Below are 19,810 nucleotides of genomic sequence, written 5' to 3' on the forward strand. Positions count from 1 at the left end.
TAAACTGTTCTCTCTTTCTGCCTGAAGGACACCTCCTTTTGGCATTTAGGTAGACAGTTTTTTCCTCTGGTGCAATGCAGCTTCCATGGCAATTGATGCTGGGAGCATTCTGCTGCGAAATAGGAGTAAAAGGAAAACCAGCAGCCAAGTGACTGGATCATTTTTAAAACTACTAATTGACCTTGTTGAGATAATTACTGCAGATTGAGAGACTTGGACTTTCTCTGGCAGGTAACATGGAAAACTTACTGATTCTGAGACTATACCAAGAAAAAAAGTTTGCTGTACTGAATGAGAAGCCTCAGGCTATCTTAAAGGCAAATATTTCTTATTCACAGATCATGAAGCTGAGGGACCTGTGCTTACTTTGAATCTGGAAGAAAAATATATACTCATGTGGTTATATTTTGTCTGAGAACCTCAAAGTACTACATAGTCCTAAAGTACTTCTGTGAAGCCCATAGTATTACTCTATGTCTATATTACAATGATTCAATCATCCAACAATCATTTATTGAGCACCTACTGTTTAAAGTGCTATATTAGATTCTACATGCAATGTAAATAGGAATCACAATTTGATACATGCCTTCAAGGAACTTATGCTGTCACAGGAGAGGTAATATATTCATAAATAAATATAGTACAAAATAGAAAATTCTATGATATCCAGCAGTCATAAAACTTGGAAGAGGTCAGATCTGGAATTAACTTTGGAATCATTGGATTCAACCATTTTATTGGAAATCTTGTACAAATTCACCAAAATTTTTCAAGGAGCATTAATCCATCAAAAACAAAATTCTGATACAAACTATGATGATTAGGTTAAAGTGCAGTTTACCACTAACTGGGTTGCCAAAATAAAACCATTGAATTGGTATTTAATTATTAAATTATATTGTCATCAAGTCAATGTTGATTCATATGCTGTCAATGTCCAGAATGGAGAGAGATTTTTATGTTGTTTCTGGTGATGGCTTGGCTTCCTCATAAAGAAAGAAATATTGTCCTGTTCAACAGTTATCATAAGTTGGTCAAGGATATAGATGACACGCCGTTTCATGGTGGACCCATAAATGAAACTAGGAGAGAGATTTATTGTGTTCAGTGACAACAATAGATTCTCAAACAATCTCAGCCAGCTATAACAATATGTTTGTTCTCAAAGGATGACATTTAATAGGGGAAAGAGTGCAGCCTGTGTTTGGGTCCAGAAAACCAGTGACTGTGTATGGATGGCAGAGATGTACCTGAAGGCCAGACATGTGGAGATGACCATGGTATCCTATAAGTCCAGTATGAGCCAAGCATGTAAGGAAGTGTCCAGACCAGGCGATACCAACTCATTGTGCATTAATCAAGGAAGATTCTGCCAGATAAGAGGAGTGAAACTCCACTATAGCCTAAGCTGGTCAGAAACCATGCCTGGAACATTTTGTGCCATGTTTTCAGAAGGCCATCAATAAACCATAGGTCACCAAGGTTGGCGAAGGGAGTCAAAAATCATGGTTTACAAAGAATGCTTGAATGAATGTAGCCTATAGAGTCTGGAGAAGAGACTCAATGATGGGAAATACATAAAGGTTATCCTCCAGTAGGAAAACAGCTGTCACATGGGAAAAAAAGGAGACATTCTGGGTAAATGGTGGGGAAAAAAATGGGACCCAACAAAAAGGAGTCATAGAGAGATAACTTTTAGTTCAGTATAAAAAAAGAATTCTGTAACAATCTGAGCCACCATAAAGAAGAGCCTGGTGGTTTGAGAGATGGTAAGCTCTTTGCTGCTGAAAGTATTCAGGGAGAAAAGCACAAGAGCATATTTAATAGGGGTGTTAGTGTGAGATCATGTCACAGATGGAAAAACTGGACAAATGATTGTTCATATCCTTGACAAATCTGGGTTCTGTGGGTCTATGTACATGATCCTAAAGAATGATCCTCTGTCTGTATTCATCTTAATAACTACATTCAATCACAGAATTGCTCTTATGAACAAAATCACCAAGAAAGAGATTTGTCAAAGAGTGCATAATACAAGACCTACCTTGTCACCCTGGCTCATACACGGACACTCAACAAGCATTTTTTAAATGAGTGAATTCACCTTGTAACACCAAACAAATGAAAGCAAAACACAAAGCTTTATGAATAATGCAGTATTTGGGGTATGTGAATTAAATGCTACTAGCCACAGTTTCTGTCTGCTCCCTGGACAAGGAGCAAAAATTAGAATATTTTAGTACCCTAGTTACATCTCTTTCTTTACTTTCTTTTTTTTTTTTTTCCTCACTTGATGTCATCTCCCATCCCTGCTTTAGAAATTCAATTCTAAACCCCTGAACTCCAAACAACCCTTCCCCAACTGAAAACAATTTTCACTTAGCCACTTAACCTTGCTGACTGACAAACTCATCAGGGCGAATGACTTTTCGTCAATGTGTCACATAACCAGGCCTATGTGTTTAAAGTCTATGTCTATAATTGGGACACAAAAGCTCCAGAAAGTAAACTCCGATCTCAGCAAGCAGGAGGACGGAGTAGGAGCTTAGGAAGGGTGCTGGGGTTAGCTCTGAACCCTCCCACCAAGTTCCCTAGTGTGGCAGAAAACTTCTAAATAGTGGAAACTATAGCTGCTAAGGTACTATGTAAAGTAAATAAACTCAGCTCACAAAATAATGAACCATAACTACAATTCTCCTTGCTTTTCTACACTTAAAAGAAATCACATAATTTCTTTCAAGAGAGAAAATAAAAACTAAGATAATCCATGAGAGCCATCTCTCAACAAAAACCTACTATGCATCCCAGTAAACTGGGCTTTTCTCTCCTCCAGGTTGTTGAGCTTTTTCTGGCTGGGGGTGGTGAGCGGGTAGTGGCGGTTGTAACGTGTATGCGTGCGTGTATGTGCTTGTATGCGTACACGTGTGAGTCTGTGTCTTTGTGACTCAAACCTTTGAGGTTAGGAGTGAGCATAGAAGAACATGGAGCTTCTGAGGGTCAAGCTAATTCTGTCCTTTGCCTGGGGCTCGGAACGGATTTTCCCAGCTCTTTCCACTTCCCTGGGTAGGGTGGGCCAGTGTTCCAGCAGCTTGTGGCTGTTGGAAGCCTCTTTCCAGGAGATGTTGGGGGCTTCCATGTGTGTCTGTTGGATGCCTCCTGGCTCACTCTGACTCTGGCCTTTCTCTCTGTTCTCCTCTTTGCGCTTCACAGGCCTCTGCTCTGCAAACCCTCCAGCCATTTCTCCTTTCCTTTTCTTTACATGTTGAGCTCCTCCCTCTCCCAATTTGAACCAATCTCCTTCCCTTCCCTATCTTTGACCCAAGAGATTCAGATGTGTGTTTTACATTTCCAGCTCATTTGTTGCTAGCTTAACTAATTTATTTTTATAACTCCCTCTTTCTGACATCCTAAATGCCTCCATGTGTCTCTATATTACTTCTACCTCTGCTAACATAGTTTCTGGTATCAAAGAGGATATTGCAGCACATGCTCTGCAATTAGTTGAGGTTTTACTCTATTAATACCAGCCCCATCCTTGGCCCTTCCAGCGTTTCATGCATCCAGGAGAGAGAAATAAAGCTGCAGGGCATTTCACAGACAGCATCTTGTAAACTCAAAGCATTAGCGCCACAGCACATCTGATCTTAGCAGCCTCCGCCCCTTGCCACAGGGGAATGACTTCTTTAAAGCAAGAGTCGTCCTTTGCAGGCACACAGAAGCCCAGGGGTAGGCAAGTTCGTGCCAGGGCTGGTGACTGCGGAGATTTAGTCTTTGGTTTCATGATAAACCCTGCTTCATGTTCTCAGCTGCCTTACCTTAATGATCCTTTATGCCACTGCCTTGAGAAGGAGGAAGACATGAGCCAAAATGAAAACATCAAGTAGAGAAAAGACTCCACAACAACCCTCCCAGCTGTGAGGTGGGTTGGCGATGTGTGCTGTTGACCTGCATACGTAAATCTAATAACACAAACGGATGCCTGGAGCTTGTAGCAGAGCAAAGAGGAGAAAATTACGTGAAATGCTGGACATTGGAAATGGGAGGGGGAGGATGCCAACTGAGGCCTCATCTAGGCAGGTGGTCCTTGCAATCTGTGCAGAGGGTTCTCTTTGATCATGATCTTTGGATGACCGGATTTTAGGAGCCAAGGCCACCTGTGAAGTCGCTGACAGAGAACAAATAGCTGAAGAAGCAGGGAGGAAAACATGTTTCAGTGAAAGTGCACTCACATCCAGCCACCCCACTTCCCAAGAGACACGGTTCCTGTCTGGCCACATGGCCTTCACAGAGACATGGCTTGCTATGACAAAAACATGTCAGTACTGAGGACTGAGGCAACTGCCTTCCAGGGACTCTATTGAGACTCAGAACTATGGTCTCCAAAACAGAGAGACTTCTTTAGAGCTTTGAGAACTCCCTTCAATTGACTCAAACTGTCAACCTCTTGATGTCCTATCTGTTTTCCCCAAACTTAATTTAGCTGCTGTGGGGTGATACAGGCTGATATATTTTTTTAAGTAGCCTTTGGATTTGTAACCCTGTCTGAGTCCCTTACTTCAACATGAACCTGAGAGAAGAGGCTCTGGTCTCAAGTTCTTACTGCAAGGAAAACTCAGGAGGCCAGGTAAAGCACTACAGCTCCAGACACACCTGTCCTGGAAAGAGGTAGTGATGAATAAGATGGGACAGGTATGGCCAGGCATGGTGGCTCACGCCTGTAATCCCAGCACTTTGAGAGGCCGAGGTGGGTAGATCAAGACCATCCTGGCCAACATAGTGAAACCCTGTCTCTACTAAAATACAAAAGTTAGCTGGGCATGGTGGCGCATGCCTGTAGTCTCAGCTACTTGGGAGGCTGAGGCAGAAGAATCACTTGAACCCAGGAGGCAGAGGTTGCAGTGAGCTGAGATTGCACCACTGCACTCCAGCCTGGGTGACAGAGTGAGACTCCATCTCAAAAAAAAAAAAAAAAGATGGGGCAGGTACATGGGTGGACCATGATCTCCATTCCTTACCGTCTTCCCAGGTTGGGAGGGAATCTGAGCCATCATATCTGAGTCTTGTTTATTTTTTGTTGCAGTTGTGAAGAACTGGTCACAAAAACATAATCTGCCAGCATGCTTCCTTTCCTTTTCCCGTCCAGCTGAAATTCCTTCGAAATCCTGTCTGAGTTCATGAGCCTTTAGTACCAAAAAGGTAGAGAAAAGCTGCCAAAACTATGTATCACCAGGAGGCATAGTTCTAATACCGGTTCTAGGGTCCAAACAGAGATGGGGAAATCTCCCGTTTTTATTTCTAGTAGTGAGAAAGTGAGTCTTCAGTGACATTCTCTTACAGTTTACGCATGTGCAGAAATGGGGAGAGACCATTACACACAGAGACCGTTTGATAGAGAAACATCTATAGAGATGGAACTAGAATAGCAACAGTGGTGTTTTAAAGTCCTGATAATTATAATGCTTTTTAATTTCTAATGTTCTTCTGTGCATTATTTTTATAGCTTCTTTATTTTTACAGCTGCCCCTATATTGAAGAAATGAAAACAAATAAACACAAATCGATTTCCCTTAGAAATTTAATTCTAAACCTGAACAACTGACTGGAATTTTCTGCCAATCCTCTTGGAAACTGGCCAGGGGACCTCCTTCCGAGGCAAGTGTAGTCCCCCAGAATATTGGCACTCTGGAAACAGTCCACATGACTGTCAAATTAGTTTAATTTTCCCGGTAGCCATAAAGAGGATCAGTGCCCCAGTACCAGAAACAATGGTGTTCAGAGCCAAACCATTCATTTCTCTCTTTCTGCCTCCCGCACTCACTTTCTCCATCTGAGACTTTGAATTATTAAACTTGGGCTCCATCAGTAATGAGACTGGTCAGCTCTTTGCAAGAAATTTGTGTAGCCAATTCAGCCAAAATTAATGATACTAGCTACTACTACTATTACTAACGTTAATTGAGCTCTTACCCTGTGCCAGGCACTATTCAAACTACTTTCATGTATTAACTCATGTAATCCTCAGAATGGTTTATAAAGAAAGATACATCTTTCTCCTCCTGATATCTTTGTTCTATGACTTTTTAAGTTTGGATAGAAATAGTCCATGGTAACTAATAGTATTTTCTGAGAGCATAGTTCCTTATGAAACACATCATATTTGATCAGCTTTCTTTCTCTATTTTTTTCATTTGGGAATTGGAGAACACCCCTATTATGTTGGTGTGGGGACTCAGAAAACAATAACCCAAAGTGAAAGTCTCAGAAGCAGCTTCAGAAGCAAAAGTTTTTCCCTGACCTTTTCCTGCTCTCCTGTCTCAGTCCAGTTCTCCCTCTGGGCCAGCCAGAAAAAGTAGAACCCCCGGAACCCCTTTTCCCCAAGGGATGTCATAGAAAGCAGAACTCCTCTTTCCCCAATACCAGCCAAACTACCCAAAAATATTACTCTAATCCCCCCTTCCACCTTTCTGAGTAAAAGCTAGCCATAAAGAAATGATCTGATCTACCTTGCTTGACTGTAGGTCATAAGCCCCCCATTCCAGAGGATTCTGCCCCATACCCAGAAGAAAGGAATAGATACTCAGACTGGCCAAGAAGAATCTACACAGACAGCCCTTGCTGGGTTTCCCCACTTAGTCTGTTAGCATTAGATCAGACCCTTTTTGTCCAGTTGTATCTTCATATGACTATTCACACTTTGTTGAGCCTAAGCATAAAAATAGACAAACTCTCCTGTGTCTTTGGGTCTTCATTCCGAAGACTCCCATGTGCACATTAAAAATAAATTTGTATGATTTTCCTCCTATTAATCTGCCTCTTGTCAGTGATTTTCAACAAACCTTCAGAGGGAGAAGGCGAAGTTTTCCTTGGGCCCCTACAGTGGAAAGTGAAGAGTCTGATATGAGTTGATCTTTTACTATATGCCAGATACAGTGATAACATCTTCCATATACAACATCTCATTGAATTCTCATAACAATTTTGCAAAACAGATACTCTTATGCTCATTTTCTAGATAAAGAAACAGAGGTCCAGAATTTCAAACCTCATTCTTTTCCCCTCATGATACTATTTTTGCTTCCTACTTTTGAGCAGGGTCAAATCCTGCCAGATCACTTCTCCTTTGCCCAGACCCGCTTTGCCTCTTACCTGTCCTTTTCTCCTTCTTGGTCTCCACAGCCAAAGTGATCAATAGAAATGACAGGATTAAATTCACAAAGACATGAAACCATTTCAGTGCCTTTTCTCTACTTCCAGATTTAGAGAGGTATGATAGCCTGGTATGACAAGAGACAGCTGATCACATGTGCCCTCAATCAGGTCAATGTCATGCAACAGCAGCACAACTTGCCAGGTGGAGTGACTAGTCATTATATTACCTACTAAAGACCCATTGGAGCCAAGTGACATGGCTTGTGAAAGGCAGGTTTCCCAACTACAGTATGTGTTGCATAATGATGGGCATACATTCTGAGAAATGGTTTGCTATGCAATTTTGTGGTTATGTGGTTATGCCAACATCATAGGCTATACTTACACAAACCTAGGTAATATAACCTAGATGGTACGCACCTAGGCTATATGGTATAGCCTATTACTCCTAGGCTACAAGCCTGTACAGCATGTTACTGTACTGAATACCATAGGCAGTTGCAATACAGTGGTAAGTGTTGTATCTAAATACAGAAAAGGTACAGTAAAAATGCATTATTATAATCTTAGGCTGGGCTCAGTGGCTCACACCTGTAATTCCAGCACTTTGGGAGGCTAAGGCAGGTGGATCACTTGAGGTCAGGAGTTTGAGACCAGTCTGGCCAACATGGTGAAACCCCACCTCTACTAAAAATACAAAAATTTGCTGGGTGTGGTGGTGGATGCCTGTAATCCCAGGTACTTGGGAGGCTGAGGCAGGACAATTGCTTGAACCTGGAAGACGGAGGTTGCAATGAGCCAAGATTGCCCCACTGTAGTCCAGCCTGAGCAACAGAGTGAAACCCCACCTCAGAAAAAAAAAAAAAATACAGTATTATAATCTTATGGGACCACTCTCATATATTCGGGAAACATCATTATGTGGCATGTGACCATACATGAGAAAATCACACTGGCTTTTCATGTGATATGTCTTGTAGTATGGATCATGTAAGCCCTCAATTTGAGCTTCCTGTGATGTGACCTGGCAGTTCCTTTCCCTGAACACACAGAATCCACCACCTTTGATGCATCTCCTGTGAGGAACTGAAAAGACTCTAGCAGCTGTGCTCACTGATCAGACCCTGTCTAACATCATAGTATCTTCCAACCCATATCGGTTTAACTATAGATGCATGCTTACTTAGCTGGAAATGGATCCTTGAAGGCCTTGACAATGAACTGTAATGTTTATACAACACAGCCTATACTTGAGTGCTTTTCTCCCCCTGCAAAACCCCAAATCTCATTTTTGTAAGACAACTTAAGACTGTTAATCATCCAAGGCTAAAGTAATCATTATTACCACCCCCACATCTGAATGTTACCTAACAGTTTTCAGAACAATTCCATTCACTGTGATAAATTATAATATTGTATTTGTTCAAAATTCTTTCTTTCCTCCTGCCCATGCCCTTCTCTGTGGGCTGAAGATGCTTCACTTCCCTGTTGACACTGGTCTTGGCCAAGGGACTTGCACTGACCAGTCAAATGTTAGCCTCAAGCTCAGACTTTAACAGTCATATCAAGTTTCCACTTGCTCTTTTCCACAGCAGTCAAAAGCCATGAGAAGAACATAAACGAAATAGCCATTCCATGTTAAGCCTGGGTCATGGAATGAGAGACACCTAAGCAGACTTGAACCTAAGCCCAGCCCAGCTCAGCTGAGCCACAGCTGATCAAAAAACCCATGAAGGAAAAATATATGTTGTTGCAAATCACTAAAATGTTAAGATTGTTATGCATTATTATAGCAAAATCTGATTATAGATTTGTATATGTCTGTGTAATTTCTTACTTTCTCAAAACATCTCTGCAAATGGGTAGGAAAAGAACCTTTGTTCCCATTTTACAGTGGAAGCAACTGAAGCTTAGAAAGGATTTGAGAAACATCTCACATCATGAAATTAGTAATTTGGGGAGGCTATCATCAAACCCAGATGTCCTGATGCCAAGAGTAGTGCTCTTTCTGCTTCATATACTGCCTCAATAATGTCTCTCTCCACGGGAAGGCTCTAACCCATCAATAACCATTTTCTTTTCCAGTCTTCCAGCTAACTAAGCACATAACTAACAGCCATGCAGTTATGAGGTAGGAAGATTCTCTGATATAAAAATGAAGATTCAATTTGTGTAAAATTTTATAGGAAAACATGCTGTATGAATGTTATAAATTATTGAATATTTCCCATCTCAATTGATTCTCATAGTGCACTGCATTTTTCTTCATTTTCTTTTGTAGTTGTTGTTAAAAATGGAAGGATTAGCTTTTCAAATGCCACCTGGGAAACTCCATGCATGGTCCTTTGCTTAAATCGGTTCACTGGACAACTGCATCTCCCTGCAGGGTGCTGGGCAACGTAACAAGGGGTTTGTGGGCTATAGAAGCTGCAGTCACTCTTTAGCAAAAACCAGGCTAGTGACCAAGTGGCCTGAGTCCAGATGTCCAACTGACTGTGTTAAATAGCCACCCAGGCAGGGAGCATGTAAACACAATGCCGTTTCCTCGAGATATATATTATTATTACAGTTATTGACATGTATTAAGTACTTAGAATTCCCAAATGCTAAATGCATGTTAATAACAGACTATCCCCACACATGTGATTCAATTTGGCATGTACCCTATTTCTCTTTCTCTACCATTTCATCCACAGGGGTTCTCTAGGTTTGCTGACTGTGACTTCAGCCCCAGTGGTAGCAATGAAGAATGACTTAACAAGGGCTCTACTTTGGAACAGAATTAAAGATGGAAGACCCAATATTTACACCTGTAGGTGATGGTGAACTGGGGTCACAAACACTTTGGGAAGTAATAGGATCAGAAATCCAAGTGAGTTAAAGTGACTAGACCCAAATGAAATGAAATGCAGCAAGGGAAGTGTCTCAAAGTCTGGGCCCCAGGCAAGGAGGCAAGTAAGATGACAAAGGCTGGAGCAAAAGGCATGAAGTGGGCACAATGGATACCAAGGAGGACCAAGCCAGTGATATTGACCTGCAGAGCAAGGAGCGTAGGCCCTGAGAATTCTGTCCTCCTCCGCTGACAACCTCTGACCAAGATACCATGATCACAGCCAAAGAATTCCTTTTTAAAAATTTAACAAATATTTACTGAGCTCTTTGTCCATACCAAGCCCAGTGCTGGGCATTGTTTGCATAGAATTGTGGCCAAGCAGACAAGATATTTGCTTAATTGCTTAATTGGATGATATAATGTAGTGGAGAGCTTCCTCACAAAAGCATCAATATAATCAAGTAATAAAAATAGCTTTTAAGAAATATGAACATGAACTGTCTAATTTATGAAGGACTGGGTTCAGAACAAGAAAAAAATGGGCTTCACAAAGAGCAAGAGAGATTTAGTTTCCTGGTGACAACGACTTTGAGTGCTGGAAAAGTTTATTGAAGAGGTTGTGTCATCACTTTCCGAAAATTAGAACTGGCCTCATCTGTTTAGTATGGTATTAGAAGACAACCTCCTTTTTTTTTTTTTTTTTTTTTTTTTTTTGAGACAGCCTAGGCTGGAGTGCAGTGGCACAATCACGGCTCACTGCTACCTTGACCTCCTGGGCTCAAGCAATCTCCCCACCTCAGCCTCCTAAGTAGCTGGGACTACAGATGTGTGCCACCATGCCCAGCTGATTTATTTTTGTATTTTTTGTAGATACGAGATTTCACCATGTTGCCCAGGCTGGTCTCAAACTTTTGGGCTCAAAAGATCTGCTTTGCCTCGGCCTCCCGGGGTGCTGGAATTACAGGCATGAGCCACTGTGTCCAGCCACGCGTGTCATATCTTAGCATGCATCAGAATCACCTGGAAGGATTTGTTAAGGCACAGACTGCTGGACCTCATCTTTAGATTCAATTTCAGATTCAACAGGGTGAGAGCTGGGCCTGAGAGTCTGCATTTCCAGTAAGTTCCCAGATGATGCTGATCACACATTTACATCAGTTTGAAATTGTGTTTCCTAAATCTCCCTATTGATAAGAATCACTTACAAATGTAGAGCTGGGTCTCTTTTCTTTTATCTCTGCTCCAAAGTGGTGTCCCTTTGAGTCCCTTGGCTTTTATCCCCACTTTGGAGTTGAAGCCAGGTCTAGCAGCCCCATAGAAGTCATGTGGACAGAATGACAGGGAGAAGCTGTGTATACATCCAATTTCCTCCGCCTATCCTCTGGATATTTGTATGCTGCAGAACTAGGGTGGGGAGCAGAAACCTCCATTATGTAAGTATTTCAAAAGATGCTCATGATCAGGTAAACCTGGGAATCAAGGGTAGATAAACTCTGCAGTTCCCTTCCACGAATTTCTGAAGACTGGCGGTTGGTCATGTAGTGCGACAGGGAGAAATACAGGTCTCGCTGTCCTTTGCAAAGTAGTTTAGTAAGTAAAAAGATAGACTTGAAGTCAGAGATCTAGTCAGTATTTAACATTCCTATGCTTTGTGATTGTGAGCAAATCTCTCTAAGCATCAGGGTTAGCTGTAAAATGCAGTGTTATATGTAAAATAAGCCTGATCATAATTCCATCAGCACTCACTGTGTGCAAGGTGGTTACTGAGCTAGGACAGGCACGGCCCCACCCTCACAGAGCACACAGTCCAGCAAGCAGAACAGGAAATAAGTGACAGCAATGACATGTGATGAGGTGTCCCAACCATTTTGTGGGGTGTCTGTGAGGTAAGAGGAGATCATGTGGAAACACTGGAATTATAAAACGCAGCAGGTATACAAGCATTTACTTCACCACCATCATCCTTATTTTAGCAAGAGAGAGGGCTCTGTTAATGGTCATGGAGAAACAGAAATTAGGGACCAAAAATGGATGTCCTAACTGGGAAATGTTAACAGAATAAATAAAAAGGGGAGAAGAATAAGGAGAGTCTAGCATTATAGAAGCCAGGAGAGGACAGAGATTTTGAAAGAGGATGATTGATAGTTCTTTTTTTTTTTTTTTTTGAGACAGAGTTTCGCTCTTGTTGCCTAGGCTGGAGTGCAATGGCGCGACCTCAGCTCACTGCAACCTCCGCCTCCCAGGTTCAAGCGATTCTCCTGCCTCAGTCCCCCTAGTAGCTGGGATTACAGGCACATGCCACCATGTCCAGCTAATTTTGTATTTTTAGTAGAGATAGGGTTTTTCCATGTTGGTCAGGCTGGTCTCGAACTCCCGACCTCAGGTGATCCGCCTGCCTTGGCCTCCCAAAGTGCTGGGATTACAGGCGAAAACCACCCACCCAGCCTGATAGTTTTTTTTTTTTTTGTTTTTTGGTTTGTTTGTTTGTTTTGAGACAGAGTCTTATTCTATTGTCCAGGCTGGAGTGCAGTGGTGGGATTTCAGCTCACTGCAACCTCTGCCTCCCAGGTTCAAGCAATTCTTGATTCTTGTGCCTCAGCCTCCCAAGTAGCTGGGATTATAGGCACCCGCCACCACACCCAGCTAATTTTTGTATTTTTAGTAGAGACGGGGTTTTACCACATTGGCCAGGCTGGTCTCAAACTCCTGACCTCAGGTGATCCACCTGCCTCGGCCTCCCAAAGTGTTGGGATTACAGGCATGAGCCACTGCACCCGGCTGATGAACAACATTTCTAATACTTCAGAGATATCAAAGAGAGTGAGAACTGAGAAATGGTATTTAGAAGGCTGAGTTGGGCAGTCGCTGATTCAAGAGATGCAGGCAGATGGTGAAACAAAACAGGCTATTTTCCATCAGTTTTATTGAGTAGGACACTGAACAACAGAGAGATACCCCCAGGTAAATCATTTGCAGAAATCAGATCAAAATGCTCTGTCTTTCTAAAGGTCAAAGTTATATCATCGCAAATTAGAGAGTCCCAGTCGCTTGCTGCAGTCTCCACCTTCGGCACCAATACCAGCCTTGGGAAGTGCCGGGCACCACACAGGCAAAATGACTTTCTTTTTAGAGGTGGCTCCTTTCAGGTTAGGGTGGCACTATTTAACGCATAGGTAAGTGGCCTGGCACTCTTTGTTATGCGTCTGTAAGGTACTTTGGGGTTTAGGAAGCTGGCACACTCTACATTGTTATATCATTAATAATAAATTATGCTCTGCAAGAAACCTGCATTGCAGACATGAGCGCTACAGTGTTAAGACAGCTCTACCATAGGGTGAATTTCACAGACAGTAATAAAAGGGCTCAATTCACCTGGGTGGAAAGGAAGAGCTCAATATCTAACATATGTTGGGACTGATGTTTCAAAATGTATGTTTTTAAAATGTGGAGGGAAAATTCTGCCTCTAGGCTGGCTCTTCGTATTCTACTGGGCTGCTTCATAAACCCAAGGCATAAGTCCTGAAAAAGTCTGACGCCAACAAAATGTAGATTAACTGCAGGAACAGATGCGAGGCCACAGCAGCAGATCAAAGCGAGGCTGCTGAGGGAGCCGCTCAGCCCACTGTGATGGGGCATTACCATAATGAATTTTGTGAGTAAGCAGCTCACTTTAAAATCGTTCCTTTTGATCTGTTAAGAAGGTGTTTACTGTAATCAGGAAAAGGTTTCCTTGGCAGGGGAAAAGAAAGAAAGAGGAAGCAAGACAGACAGTTTTCGATATGGTTTTAAAGAATTTTCTTTCCTCTCTCTGGTGTCTAGACCCTCTTCTTAGGTCCTTCTCCAATTTCCTTAACCTTCTTAGAAAAGAAAACTTAATTTTAACGAAAGTAGTTGAGGGTTTAATGTGTGAGGGGAAGGAGCAGATGAGAAATGGATAAACTCAAAGGTGTCTTGCCTTAAAAATTATGAGGCTGGGCACAGTGCCTCACGCCTGAAATCCCAGCACTTTGGGAGGCTGAGGCAGGTGGATCATGAGGTCAGCAGTTCAAGACCAGCCTGGGCAAGATGACAAAGCCCCGTCTCTACTAAAAAAAAAAAAAAGTTAGCCAGGCGTGGTGGCAGGCAACTGTAATCCCAGCTACTTGGGAGGCTGAGGCAGAGAATTGCTTCAACCTGGGAGATAGAGGCTGCAGTGAGCTGAGATGGCACCACTGCACTCCAGTCTGGGTGACAGAGCAAGATTCCGTTTCAAAAAAAAAAAAAGAAAAAAAGAGTGAATTATAGTTTCAAACCAAAGGAAACTACACAAGTCAGAATTGCTAATATGAAGTAAAAGGATAGATTAAGTGTTTTAAGAAAAAGGCAAATTTCTGCTCTGTTAACTGATAATGCTTCCTTCCTCTTAGGAATTTCTGGGCATTGCTAGGAATGTGTCAGTGAAAGAATGGTTTTTCAGACTGCTCTCCTCCACTGTGGATTGCTCTTCCCATATCATCTCCTAGAGAGGCAAAGTCCCTGAAAAGCTGAATGTTCCTTCTCCTGGGGAGAGAGGGCAAGTTTCTCCACTCTACTAAATCTGAATGTGTATATAATCCTTTTGTAATGTGGAGGGCTGTAATTAAGACCCACTCTGTCAGGCAGCTGGATAAAGTTCTTCTCTTTCCTTCCTCTTCTCTCTCTCTCTTTTTCCTCCCTCACCCCTCTTTCCTTCCCTCTCCCTTTCACGACATCCAGGGACCTTAAGAGAAGTGGCTTTAGCAATAGTGAATTTGTCCCCAAACTGTATATCATCCAATGTGACATAAACCATTATAGGGGAGAGAAATTAGTATCTTTCCCCCAGTCATTGCAAGGTGTTGGTTGAGACCTTTATAACAAAAGATAAATGAACAGGATAAAAATGTACAAAATTATTTGATATAAGTTTTATGTGACACGGGAGCCTTCAGAAATAAAGACCCAAAGAAACATGAAAAACTGTATTTTTGTGATTAGGTTTGTTGAAGAGTAGACAGTCATGCAGAAGTATGATTGGACAAAAGGGTGTATAGTCTAATGGTAATAAACCAAGGGGAATCTAGCAAGGCCTGTTTGTACAGAACCTTCTCTGACATCTCTACCTTCATTCCTTTCCTCTGCGCAAAGGAAGGATCCCTGTGGAATGAGGGTCCTATAGCCTCTGTTAGAGGAAAGTCAGACCATTCTTTTATGGCTTGCTTCTGGAGAGAATACCATTCCACTGGGTACTATGCTCACTTCTGGGTGAAGAGATCGATTGTACCCCAAACCTTAGCATCATGCAGTACATTCATGTAACAAACTTGCACATGTATGCACTGAATCTAAAATAAGAGTGAAATTATATTAAAAAAATAAAATGAAACATGGTACCAGAAAAAAAATGAGTTCTTTATATGAGAGAAGGTCAAAGAGACCTTCCTGCTTCTGCTGTTTCCTCAAATGCCAAGCTGCCATATTTGGGGGTAGCACGTCCTGAACTTCTTCACCATCTATCTCCACATGACTACTTCCATTCACATTATTACTGTGCAAAGATTAGATGGAAAGCTGGAAGGGTGGGACTTGCAGATTGCATCCATCCCATTTACAGGAGGCCCAGGTTTGGGGTCTGGGGGATGTGGACAGGAAAGTCATGTGAGCCCAGAACCAGCTTCTAACTGTTGTCATGTCAACAGAAGTCACAGTCCTTACCCTTTCCAAAAATTCTCTTAGGGGAAGCCTTAAGAATGCTGAAAAGTTGCTTTGACAAGAGAAAACTCCCTTTCTGTCCTCATCAGATTTTGGTAAAGAACACAGGAGTCCGTGCACATCCAAGAACAAAAACACATTCACACACCCTCTGGGTGAACAGGTTGTGGTAGTAGCAGCCACAGAGGAAATTCAAGGAAGGCAACAGCTGGGGCAACTCACATCTCAGGAAAACCCACTCCATGTGTTCTTTTATTTCAGATGAAATTCCTTAGAAAACAGATACTTTGAAGCCCCTTAAAAGTGAGTGACTTAATCCCAACACTTTAATGGCTTTCCCAAGAAAACTTGTTCAACTCCCTATTCCCAGTGACACCCACATCTTTGAAGGTTTTCCTAAGAGGTATTCAGCAAAGTATCTGGACATAGAGGGCACTCAAATATTTGTTGATGGAATGCTAATGGTAAAATCATAAAAGAAGTATCATTTTGGAGCATGTCTCCCTCAAAAGAACTTGAAAATGAAAAATTTAAACACTCATAGAAAATGTGTCTCAAATTGAGGTCAGTGGCCTGATTTTAATGTCTGCCCTAATATTGGATTTTTGCTGGCTTTTAAACATTTTAAAACAATTTTAGAAAAGAAATTCAAATACAGAAATATAAATAGAAAATAAATAGAATCAAATATTGATTCTCTGTATACCCATCACCCAGTGTTAACAATTTCTTAGTTCATTTTGTGTTGCTATAACAGAATACCACAGGCTGAACAACTTATAATGAACAGAAATTTATTTGGTTCACATTTCTAGAGGCTAGGAAGCCTGGCAGCATGGCACTGGCGTCTAGTGAGGACCTTTGTGCATTATCCCATGTCAGAAGGATGAAAGGCAAGAGATAGAGTGCGAGTAAGAGGGTGCTGAACTAGAGTTTATAACAAAGTCAATCTTGTGATAACAACATGAAGCCATTCATGAGGCCAGAGCCCTCAGGACCTCTCATTAGGCACCCCCCTCACAACACTCTTGCATTGGGGATTAAGATTTCAACACATAAACTTTGGAAAACACATTGAAGCCATAGCATTCCAACATTCTGCTAGTCTCAGGCCATCTGTATTTTTACCTTCTCCCCACCCCCTCACTTGGTTATTATTATTTACCATTGTAGCCAAAATTTGTGTACACTGAAATGGACAAATCTTAGCTGTATAATTGTAATGAATGGATAGACTCATGCAACCCTCATCTCATTATACATTTAAATATTTTCATCTCTCAGAAAATTCCTTCATGGTACTTCTAAGTTATTTTAGACAATTTTTGCCTGTTTCAAGAACATCAGATACATGCAATCATACAGTTATGTATTTATGTATCTTTTTTCTTCATTTTGTATGATATCTGTGAGATTTATCCATTTTTTTATGTATAGGTAGTTTATCACTTTTTTGCTGAGCAGTATTTCGTTATAATTCTTTTGTTGATGGACACTCGGGCTGTCTTCAATTGTCAGCTATTATGAAAAAAGCAGCAGTAAACACTCTTGCACAAGTCTTTTGGTAGACATTTGTTTTCATTTCAGTTGGATAAATAACAAGAAATGAATTTCTGAGCCAATATGTGTACAACTTTATAAGAAACTGTATATATAACTTTATAAGAAACTACACATCAGTTTTCCAAAGCAGCTACACAATTTTACCTTTCCACCAGCAATGTACGAAGGCTCTGATTGCCCCACATCCTTGTCCACATTTGGTATTTGCCCATATTTTAAATTTCAACCATTGTGATGCATATGTAGTGGTATCTTATTGTGGTTTTAATTAGCTTTTCCTCCATGATTAATGATGATGAACACTTTTTCAAGTGCTTATTGGTCATTGGAATATCTTTTTTTTAAAATTGGGTTTTTCTTGTAAGTGAGAGCTACATATTGGGTATCCATAGACATAAACATGGCAACAATAGACTCTGGGCGCTACTGGGGTCGGAGGTAAGGGTTGAAAATCTATTGGGTACTATGCTCACTACCAGGTGAAGAGATCAATTGTACCCCAAACCTCAGCATCATGCAATATATTCATGTAACAAACTTGCATATATGTGCAGCGAATCTAAAATAAAAGTAAAATTATATTAAAAAATAAAATTAAACATGTTACCAAAGGAAAAAAATGAGTTTTTTTTTTTTTTTTTTTTTTTTTTGAGACAGAGTCTCGCTCTGTCGCCCAGGCTGGAGTGCAGTGGCTGGATCTCAGCTCACTGCAAGCTCCACCTCCCGGGCTTACGCCATTCTCCTGCCTCAGCCTCCCGAGTAGCTGGGACTATAGGCGCCCGCCACCTCGCCCGGCTAGTTTTTTTTTTTTTTTTTGAGAGGCAGTCTTGCTCTGTCACCCAGGCTAGAGTGCAGTGGCGCGATCTCAGCTCACTGCAACCTCCGCCTCCCTGGTTCAAGTGATTTCCCTGCCTCAGCTCCCAAGTAACTGGGATCATAGGTGCCTGCCACCATGCCCAGCTAATTTTAATATTTTTAGTGGAGATGGGGTTTCACCATCTTGGCCAGGCTGGTCTCAAACTCCTGACCTTGTGATCCACCCATCTTGGCCTCCCAAAGTGCTGGGATTACAGGTGTGAGCCACCATGCCCAGCCATGCCTTCTTAATTCAGTCCTCCCTTATATAGACATTATAAATAAGTGTCTTTTTTGCAGTCTATTTAGTGCCACATTGCATTTGTGTGCTTTTTGTCAGTGATTTTGCCATTTAAAATGTCCCCGAAGTGTGAGGTGAAGTGCTGACTAATAGTCTTTGCACAAGAAGGCTGTGAGAAAATAGTGAGATAGATAAATTTCCTTCAAGCAGGAGTTATACTGCTGTTGGCCATGAGTTCAATATTAATGAATCAACAATATATATAAAATAACTTGTCTTCAAACAGAAACACACAAGATTAAGTATTGATCAGTTGATGAATATGTTATAACCAGAGGATTTCAGGAGCCTAATCCTGTATTTCCCCTAGGAGCAATAATTCAGTGTTCACTAATTTCATGTTCACAGCTACTTTACAGAACATAACTACTATAAATAACAAGAATTGACTATATTACATATGTGTGTGTATGTATGTATGCACGTAAGTCTTTGAGATGTATCCACATATTTTCTATTTCTAGAAATCCTTATTTTTTCATGTAGACTCAAGCATACCATTTTCTTTAGCCAAAAGAACTCTTTTCAGCATATTTTGTAGTGCAAGCCTGCTGGCAACAAGTGCACTGAGTTTTTGTTCATGTTAAAATGTTTTATTTTAGCTTTCAATTTTGGCAGATATTTTCACTGGATGGAAACTTCTGGGTTAACAGTTTTTGTCTTTCAGTACTTTAAAGATATGTACCATTGTCTTCTGCCCCCCACTGTTTCTCTAGAGAAGTCAGAAGTTATTCTTATCATTGTTCTCTTGTATGGAGTATCTCATTTTTCATTGCCTGCTTTCAAGATTGTCTCTTTATCTTTGTTTGTTTGTTTGTTTGTTTTTCAGCAGTTTGACTATGATGTATTTATTTATTTTTAATTTATCCTGTAAAGCTGTGGCTTTCTGTCACTTGAGCCTCTTGTGGAATAGGCAATACTTTCAGACTGAATACCACAAACTTGCAAATTTTATCTTTCATGGTTCCTCTTTCTTTCTTTCATTCATTCATTCTTTCTTTCTGACAGAGTTTTGCTCTTGTCACCCAGGTTGGAGTGCAATGGCACGATCTCGGCTCACTGCAACCTCCACCTCCCAGGTTCAAGCGATTCGCCTGCCTCAGCCTCCCAAGTAGCCTCCTGAGTGGGATTACAGGCACCCACCACCACGCCCAGCTAATTTTTGTATATTTAGTAGAGACTGGGTTTCACTAGTTGGCCAGGTTGGTCTTGAACTCATGACCTCAGGTGATCCCCGCCTTGGCCTCCCAAAGTTCTGGGATTACAGGCATGAGCCACCACACCCAGCCTATGATTTCTCTTTCAAAGTAAACCCTCCCTGCAGTTTCTGCTTACTTTTAATCACTCTTCTGAGCCCTTAATTGTGTGTGTGCATGTGTGTATGTGTGTATAAAAAT

At 41.4% G+C, this 19,810-nt stretch overlaps 1 long non-coding RNA gene across 1 annotated transcript; it reads right to left on the reverse strand.

Annotated features, from left to right (window-relative positions):
- Positions 1-724: 724 nt before the first annotated feature.
- LOC110740930 lies at positions 725-7,772 on the reverse strand. Its single transcript, XR_002516245.2, has 3 exons — positions 7,150-7,772; positions 5,019-5,183; positions 725-4,186 (listed from the first exon to the last, which is right to left on the reverse strand). It is a non-coding gene; the product is annotated as an uncharacterized LOC110740930 (long non-coding RNA).
- Positions 7,773-19,810: the final 12,038 nt, after the last annotated feature.

The sequence above is a fragment of the Papio anubis genome, chromosome 10, assembly GCF_008728515.1.
Source record: "Papio anubis isolate 15944 chromosome 10, Panubis1.0, whole genome shotgun sequence".
Taxonomy (NCBI): Eukaryota; Metazoa; Chordata; class Mammalia; order Primates; family Cercopithecidae; genus Papio; species Papio anubis.